The sequence below is a fragment of the Carassius carassius genome, chromosome 20 (assembly GCF_963082965.1).
Source record: "Carassius carassius chromosome 20, fCarCar2.1, whole genome shotgun sequence".
Taxonomy (NCBI): Eukaryota; Metazoa; Chordata; class Actinopteri; order Cypriniformes; family Cyprinidae; genus Carassius; species Carassius carassius.
This window is the reverse complement of record NC_081774.1, coordinates 19858971-19867969: the sequence shown is the minus strand read 5'-3', so window position 1 is coordinate 19867969 and position 8999 is coordinate 19858971.

Here is an 8999-nt window from a genome sequence, read left to right as displayed (position 1 = left end):
TGTACTGTGACGATCACATTTCCACATGCCCAGTCTGGTTTAGAGCAGTTTCTCCACTGTAAGTACAGAAATAGTGTCATTGTCTTGCCCTTCCTTAAGTCTTTGTAGGTCAAAATGATTTCCCAAGGAGAATTAAATATTTAAGAGAGACAAGTATGATCATTCCACTGTCTTTACTTTGGGAAATTGGCATTGGTATGAGAGGTTGCACTGGGTTTGAATTATTAAACAGTTCTCTGATACTCAGCAGATTTAATTAGCATACCGTAATTATGACCCAAATGTCAACAGACTCAATGGTTCTCCATATATTAAATATATCTCCAACCGATCTCCATATATTACTCTATTTTTTCTTGAATCACTTCCCGTTATGTGTCAATTTGACAGTTTTGCTCTTTCTCCAAGCTTTGTATTTCCTAACGTGAATTGGAAAACTGCATTGGGCCATGTACTGTGAAGCTGAAGATGCAGAATAACCTTGAGTAAAACCAGCTCATGCTCTTAAATGAAAGGGATAGTTCAATCAAAATGGAAAAATCTGTCATTAACCCCCATGTCGTTCCAAGCCTGAAGCAGGCTCTGATGTTCTGGTATTGTCTTCCTGATGGTAGCAGCTGGAAGAGACTGTGGGAGGGATGGGTGGGGTCATTCACGATACTGTTGGCTTTACTGGAACATCGTGTAAGGAAAATGTCCAGGATAGAGGGGAAAGGGGCACCAATGATCTTTGCAGCTGTGTTCACTGTCCGCTGGAGGATTTTGCGGTCTGCTGCACTATGGTTCCCGTACCAGAGAGTGATGCAGCTGGTCAGCACACTCTCTATGGTGCCCCTGTAGAATGTGGTGAGGATAGTTGGAGGGAGACTTGCTCTTTTCAGCCGGCGGAGAAAGTGTAGGCGCTGTTGTGCCTTCTTGGAAGCAAGCAAGTTACGTTGCTACATAGACCTTTGTATTGTAACCTTAATAAAGAACCTAATTAAATATGAAAATATATTTTCCAAATATTTAATATAAGCTATAGGCAACTGCACGCAACATACATGGATTTTTTTATTTAGTTTTTAATGACCTGCCCCGCAAATAAAGTGCCAATTTCTTTACCTGCCCCAACCCAACCCACGGGTTACTCAGTGTTAGCAATGTTAATAGAATGGAATAGAATGTAAACTTCAGCATAAACATTTTATTTATACATTGTTCATGGAACATTTCTTTTTCCTGATAAAATGGAATGTTCCATTGTAAAATAAATACATAAATGTTTTCATTGTTCAGAGAACATTCACAAATAGGCCTACATTTTCATAACATAATGAGAATGTTAGCAAATTGTTCTTAGAATTTTTGTTAGCATGGAAGCTGCAAAATAACAACAACAAAAAAGGAACGGTTCTTGAGTTCAACTCACTGACTGATTGATTTCAGTCAAAGGGGGATGAGTTACCTTAGCATCCTTTTTGAAGCTCAACTTTCGTCTCAGCTTATTGCAATTGAATGGAAAAAAGTCAAGGGTTCGGAATGGCATAAGTAAAGTTGACTTTATTTATTTATTTATTTATGGGTGAGCTAACAATTTAGAGCAGCTGTTGTTAGCATGATGTTGCATACATACAATATAGTTTAGGCAGCAAGGCAAGGCGAAAGCATGTCCCATTTGTCAATGGTTCATGGCAGTAGCACAGTTTGTTTATTACAGAACATTTCTGTCAGCGCGGACAGAGCATGGTATCACAGATTAACTCAGGGGTTCAGCAGAAACCTGAACGTCAGGCCTAAAAAATGACATCTTAATTTGTTTTTTGTTTTTTTACCAGCGCTGACAAAGTGCTGTAAAAATAAGGAGCGGGAAAAAATGTGCACTGGGCATTTATTCACAGATTAAAACAGAATCTCTTAAATCACAGAATGAGGTAATGATTTCCCAAATCAAATGGGCTTTTATATGTATGCAAATAACATGATGGCCTTCTTACATTTCGTTGTTAATGACTCAAGAGGATGGCTGTAAACTGCAGAGCATTCATAGTGGATGGGAGCTCACCACTGTCAATGTTTCAATTCCACTATTCAGATCATTGAATTATACCATAGAGATTGAGATAGTGTTGTATGCTTACTGAAACAAAGACCGACTTGATTGGCTAGAACCTTCCTTTTGTAGGTCACTCTGAACTTTGGATAACTTTAAAACTAATTTAAGAATAGGTTAGTCAGATTAGGTCTGTGAGATACGATAGAAATGATATACAGACATCTCAACCCACCTACACTGATGCATAGAGAAAAAGAGGAATGTTTTGGTGAGCTATTATTCATTCTAAGTGACTTCCGCTAATATTCAAGCAGTGGATGGTACAGTACTGTTATGCTGTGTACGCAGAACAGTAGACATTATCATCTTGTTTTTATTTTTTATTTTTATTTTTATTTTTTGTAGAGAAATAGTTTCTTGTGAAAGAATTGTTAAGGTAAAGGTAATAACCCAAACACTGAGCTGTGAAATGTTTGTTTTATGTTCTTTAATTTGTATTTATTTGTTTGTTTATTGTTTATTCTTCAGGTTTTTGACATTATTGTCTGATATATTGAGTGATAAAAAGATACCCAAAATTCCCTCTGTAAAAAAAACCCAAAATAAATTACATTTTAAATTATATTCAAGTAGAAAACCGTCTCAGGTTACGAATGTAACCATGGTTCCCTGAGAGGGAACGAGACACTGCGTCCTCTGAGGGAACACTATGGGGAACACCTCGTCGTGACCCGTGTCTGAAGCATACTTTAAAAAACGCCAACGTGTTGGCCGGCGACAGCCTCTGACATCACTACCAGCGCGACTATAAATACGCGCCCGTAGGACCCGTCATTTATCTTCTTCGTGAAGCTTGCATCTGAAGCATGGCAGGGAGCTAGAGGACGCAGTGTCTCGTTCCCTCTCAGGGAACCATGGTTACATTCATAACCTGAGACGTTCCCTGTCAAGGGAACTTCGAACTGCGTCCTCGGAGGGGACACTATGGGGAACAGTTTACCCACGCCGCCATGCTGAGGGGAGTGCAGACCAGAATCATGGCAAACACTCTAGTACCAACTCTACCACTTCAACGGGAGTCGCCCCTGGGACGGTTCGACGGCTGTCTATGACATTATCCCTTACGGCCAAAGGCCTAAGCTACATACCCAACTTACCTGTAGGGCCATGGCCCGGGGTAGAGCTGAAGGCTTGGAATCATAAAAGATTCCTTCAAAGGGATACGGCTAAGAACCTAGCACTTTCTTCTACCAAGTCTTTGCTTGTTACACAGGGGCTACTGCTAGCTTTCGCAAAAACTTGCCGAAAGAGCTGTCCCAACAGTACTCTAGTAGTGGCGCCCTGTTCTAGATAGGTATCAGAGGATACCTGGGTGGAGTGGTGCCCAAGATGAACGGGGCTATAACCGACTGTGGCGAGTGGGGCGGGGACGAGGGACGTGGGAACAAGGAGGGAGGCCGGCAATGATTGTGCAAATCAGTGACACCTGCGACCCACCGCCGGTCTCGAGTCCCACGTAGGAGATGGAAGGATATAAAACTGGAGCGACGACAGTGAAGGACGAGAGAGGACCAGGCCTGGGCTTTTAGTTGTGTTTTGGTTTTTATTTGAGCGCACCAGTCGTCCGTGAGGGGCTGGTGCGCTGTTTTGTGTTTATTTTGTTATTAAAGTTTCATGTTGATTGTCCGCCGGTTCCCGCCTCCTTCTTGCCGAAGATTACAAAGGTTTTATATTATTACAGTGGTGCCGAAGCCCGGGAGAAGGAGGGACTAGCTGCTGAAGATCCCTCGCCGCTGTGGTGAATCCGCGGTGCCACGGAGCTGGCGAGGAGGATGCCGCCATGGACGCTCGAGGTGGTGGGCTGGAGTGAGTTGCCGTGGACGGGCGAGCTCGCTGCCGACCGCCCCCGATGTGGAGGGACGGCTGCCGTCCGTGAGGGAGTGGAGGAGTCGGCGCCGTTCACCAGGGGGCCGGAGCCTGCTGCCTCCGTGAAGGTATCCGGAGGAGCAAGGAACGGGGGACTCCTGCCGGCTGCCCAAAACCGGAGGAGCCATCGCCGTCCACCGGGCGGGGGAGGGGTGTCGTGCCGTCCGCCGAGGGCCGTCCAGTGCCACCGCCAGACACCGCGGAGGAGATCACCCAGCTGGTGGAGGGCCGAGCAGCAGTGCGTCTGGGAACCGGAATATTTTTTATTTTTTTTCTCTCTCCCCTCTCTCGTCTCTGTCGCTCCTCCTTCCATCTCCTTTTCTCTCGCCTCGTCTGTCCTACCCCCAGGTTCCCACAGGTCCCCGTGAGCGGTCCCCCCCGGAGGGAGGGAGGGGGGGGGGGAGGTAGAGCGCAGTCTCGAGGGTACCCCCCGACCTGCGAGGGGCGATGGGGGTATCTGGGGAGTGGGGCGGGGCCGAGGGACGTGGGAACAAGGAGGGAGGCCGGCAATGATTGGGCAAATCAGTGACACCTGCGACCCACCGCCGGTCTCGAGTCCCACGTAGGAGATGGAAGGATATAAAACTGAAGCGACGACAGTGAAGGACGAAAGAGGACCAGGCCTGGGCTTTTAGTTGTGTTTTGGTTTTTATTTGAGCGCACCAGTCGTCCGTGAGGGGCTGGTGCGCTGTTTTGTGTTTATTTTGTATTATTAAAATGTTCATTGTGATTGTCCGCCGGTTCCCATGAAGCAGCTGCGCGAAGCCCTTACCATATAGGATTTTAGAAAGAACGCAGAGTACTAGCGTGCGAACTTACCACAGTGTGGATTTCAGAAAGTGAGCAAAGACCTCACGTGCACACTTACCATAACATGGATTTACAAATACTGTTCTAAGGAGGGGCTCTCGTGGAACTCTGATAGAGCAGCTCGTAGATGGAATGGCCCGGGAGCAGAGCAATTGGAGGACGGAACGTACAGATGAAGCGTCGGCCACGCCTGTACCATGGCGTCCAGCCCCCAATGGAGCTGTATGAGTCAGAGGAAGCCAGAGGGGATAGTGCGATGCTTTCTCGAGCTGCAAAACCGATCCACCCAAGTCTGGCCAACCTCTCCAACTCTGCTTCAACACCTTGGTGCGAAGGCGCCATTCCCCGAGCCTCAGCCCCTGCCTCAGCAGGATGTCTGCTCTCACAGTGCGTCTCAAAACAGTATTTAGTACTGGAGCGCTCTGAAAGAACCGAGAATCAGTCTCCCATGAGAGGAGGACTCCGAGCTCCGAACAGCATGCTCATAGGCGACCCTTTCAGAAAAGGGGAGTGCTGCTAAACTACCGTGAGAATTGCCCACACAGCCCCCCATGTTGAGGGGCGACACTTGAGGTGTATAACAAATACACACCGGTTGAATGAAGCCCAAGGAACCCCGGGGCTAATCATCTCAAGAAAGGGAACGAAGCGGAGCGCGTAACCCTTACCGTACAGGATTTCAGAAAGTGCACAGAATCTTGCGTGCACACTTACCACTTTACGTGGATTTCAGAAAGTGCGCAGAGTCTTACGTTCACACTGACCACCATGTGGTTTTGAGAAAGTACACAGGCTTAGCGTGTGTACTGAAAGGTTACCTGACAACCACAGTACGTGGGAGCTCACATTCAGAGAGACCTGTGAAGCCTGCTACCTGATAACCACAATATGTGGGAGTTCACCTACAGAAAGGCCTAGAGAGGCCTACTACCTGTTACCAGATAACCACCTCAAGTGGAAACTGAAAGTAATATGGAACCCGACTCCAGAGAGGCCTGGTGAGGCCTACTACATGACAACCACAAACCGTGGGAGCTCGTTTTTTATTGGAAACGCACAGTATGTGGGAGCTAAATCTCCAGGGAGGCCTGGTGAGGCCTACTACCTGGCAACCACAGTATGTGGGAGCTCGCCTTCAGAGAGACCTGGTGAAGCCTACTATCTGAAAACCATAATATGCTATTTAGTGGAAACGCACAGTATGTGGGAGCTAAATCTCCAGGGAGGCCTGGTGAGGCCTACTACCTGACAACCACAGAATGTGGGAGCTCACCATCAGAGAGGCCTGATGAAGCCTACTACCTGATAACCACAATATGTGGGAGTCCACCCAGCCCCTCATGTTGAGGGAAGCGATGCTTGAGGTGTATAACAAATACACCCTGGTTGAATGAAGCCCATGGAACCCAGGGCTAATCATCTTAAGAAAGGGAACGAAGCGGAGCGCGAAACCCCTACCGTACAGGATTTCAGAAAGTGCGCAAAATCTTGCGTCTTGCGTGCACCCTTACCACTTACGTGGATTTCAGACAGTGCGCAAAGTGTTCACGTGCACACTGACCACCATGTGGTTTTGAGAAAGTACACAGGCTTAGTGTTTGTACAAAAAGGTTCCTAAGCATCGCAGAGGCGCTGGATCGCACGGGAGAGGCTAGCTCCAACCCTCAAGCGAGGGGAGCATCACCTGAGGCAGTACATACAGAAGAATTCCATAACTACCACCTCCCCGGATGCGCCAAGTGGTCAGGTGGCCCCTCAGCTTGACCTGGCCAGACATCCATGAAATTCCCCACAGTGCTGTGCCAGTTCTGACGATCAGCCAGGCTCCTCGGGAGGGGGTGTGGGATGGACAACCGCAGAGCGCTTGCCTCCCACACGCGGGTCCGACTCCGCGGTGGGTGTCGGAACCTACACGGTGCGGCCGCCTGCCGAAAGCCTGTGATCTTGGCCACCTAATACCTAGAGCACTGTAAAGGAAACTCACAGAGTTTGTTAGTGGACATATAACCACAAGCAACATAACATCCATAAGCAGGTAAAGCAAGGGTTACGTACTCACCCACCCTCCTGTACTGGAGTCCCGCTTGCGGGCCACCCCCTTCTGGTCCGGACCGTCAGTAAGTCGGTTACTATGAACATAGAACCAACCAAAGAATCATAGGTCCAGGACAGGAGACTGTTATGTGAGAAACTTTCCACCTAACCTCGATCAGGTGGAGAGCTGGTGGCTACAGGGGAATTAGGCAGGGGAGGATAAAACAGAAGTTAAAACATCCAGAGCAACTAGGTATCGCTCTGATCCGGACGAGGACGCTGCCTTGACTGAATCACATCCCTCAGACCCTGCTTACCTCTCCGTGACCCGCGATTCCTCTTGCCCCTGCCCTTAGGCGGGGGAGGAGCGTGAGCCGCGACACTAGCCTTCTGCGCCCGTCTCCGATCCTCAGATCGAGATGGGCCAGGACCCCTTTGTTGTTTGGGCTTGGACCTGGACCTTCGCCTGTATCCAGGTCCTTCAGCAGGCCAGCCTGGTAAGCCTGAAGCACTGCCATCGTGTGCAACAAAGCCACAGCCTGACCTGCTGCTGCGTATGATTTGCCATTTAAGCAGGATGTATCCTGGAGGGGCTTAGATGGCAAAGAGGGAGATTTAAGAGGGAGATTTAAGAGAGGACGTTTCCCCCACAGAGAGATAGCTAGCCAGCATCTCTTCTACAGGGGGCATCCTCTCATAGCCGTTTTCGTGCATGCCTTCGATATCAGCATAACTCGTATGGTGAAACCGATGGATGCGATAGGAAAACGCGTGACGCGATCCATAACAATAATAATAATAAATAATAATAATGCATTTTATTTCATGGCGCCTTTCAGAACACCCAAGGTCACCTTACAAGCAATATACAGGTCACTGCATAAGACAAAACAAACAACAAACAAACAGCATATACATATAAAGTGGATTTAAGTCTCAATAAAAAATATTATAAAAAAGCCTGTATAAAAAGATATGTCTTAAGACGCTTTGTAAAATCAACAAGCAATCGCTATTGCGAACATCGAGGGGAAGAGAGTTCCATAGGCGGGGGGAAACATAACTAAAAGATCTGGCACCCATAGTAGTAAGTCGAATCCGAGGTACCGCAAGAGAAATTAAAGATGAAGATCTAAGTGCACGTGAAGGAGTATAAACCTGGAGAAGTTGAGTAAGGTATTGTGGTGCGCGATTATGAAGTGCCTTATAAGTGAGTAGCAAGATTTTGAATTCAACTCTATATTTTACTGGAAGCCAGTGCAGTTGCTGGAGAACCGGAGAAAAGTGATCAGTATAAAGGGTGTTCTAGAGAGAACACTAGCTGCAGAATTCTGAACCAATTGAAGCTTATGCAGCAATTTGGAGGGAATACCTGTAAGAACAGCATTGCAGTAGTCTATACGTGAGGTGACAAGTGCATGAATGAGAACTGCAGTATTATTATTTGAAAGAAATGGACGTAGATGATTAATATTGCGCAAATGGAAGTATGCAATCCGTGTGATATTATTAATCTGAGCTTTAATAGATAGTGTGCTATCCATGATGACACCCAAACTTTTAACCTGAGAGGAAGGACAGATTGCAGTATTATCAATGTGTAAAGAAAAACAATTAGATTTAGACACAGCAGATCTAGTGCCAACAAGCAGAGCCTCAGTTTTATTGCCATTTAATTTCAAGAAGTTCGCTGAAAGCCAGTCTTTAATTTAAGCTAAACAGCTTGACAAAGATGGCGGAGGAAAAGAGCCGGTAGGTTTGGCAGACAGGTAAAGTTGGGTGTCATCCGCATAACAGCGAAAATTTATACCATATTTCCTTAAAATATAACCAAGAGGGAGCATATATATAATGAAGAGAAGCGGGCCCAAAACAGAACCCTGGGGAACACCAGCGGTGACTGTAGATAGTCTTGAACTAAAACCTTTTAATTGAATACGCTGACTGCGTCCAGATAGATATGAACTAAACCAAGACAGAGCAGTGCCAGTAATACCAATGGAAACTAATCTGTCAAGAAGTATGTTATTTGAGACAGTATCAAAGGCAGCGCTCAAGTCAAGAAGGACAGTATAGTTAAAAGCCCAGAGTCAGCTGCCAACAGTAGATCATTGGTTATTCTGACAAGAGCAGTCTCAGTGCTATGGTGGGGACGAAAACCAGATTGGAATTGTTCATACAAGTTATTATTGGA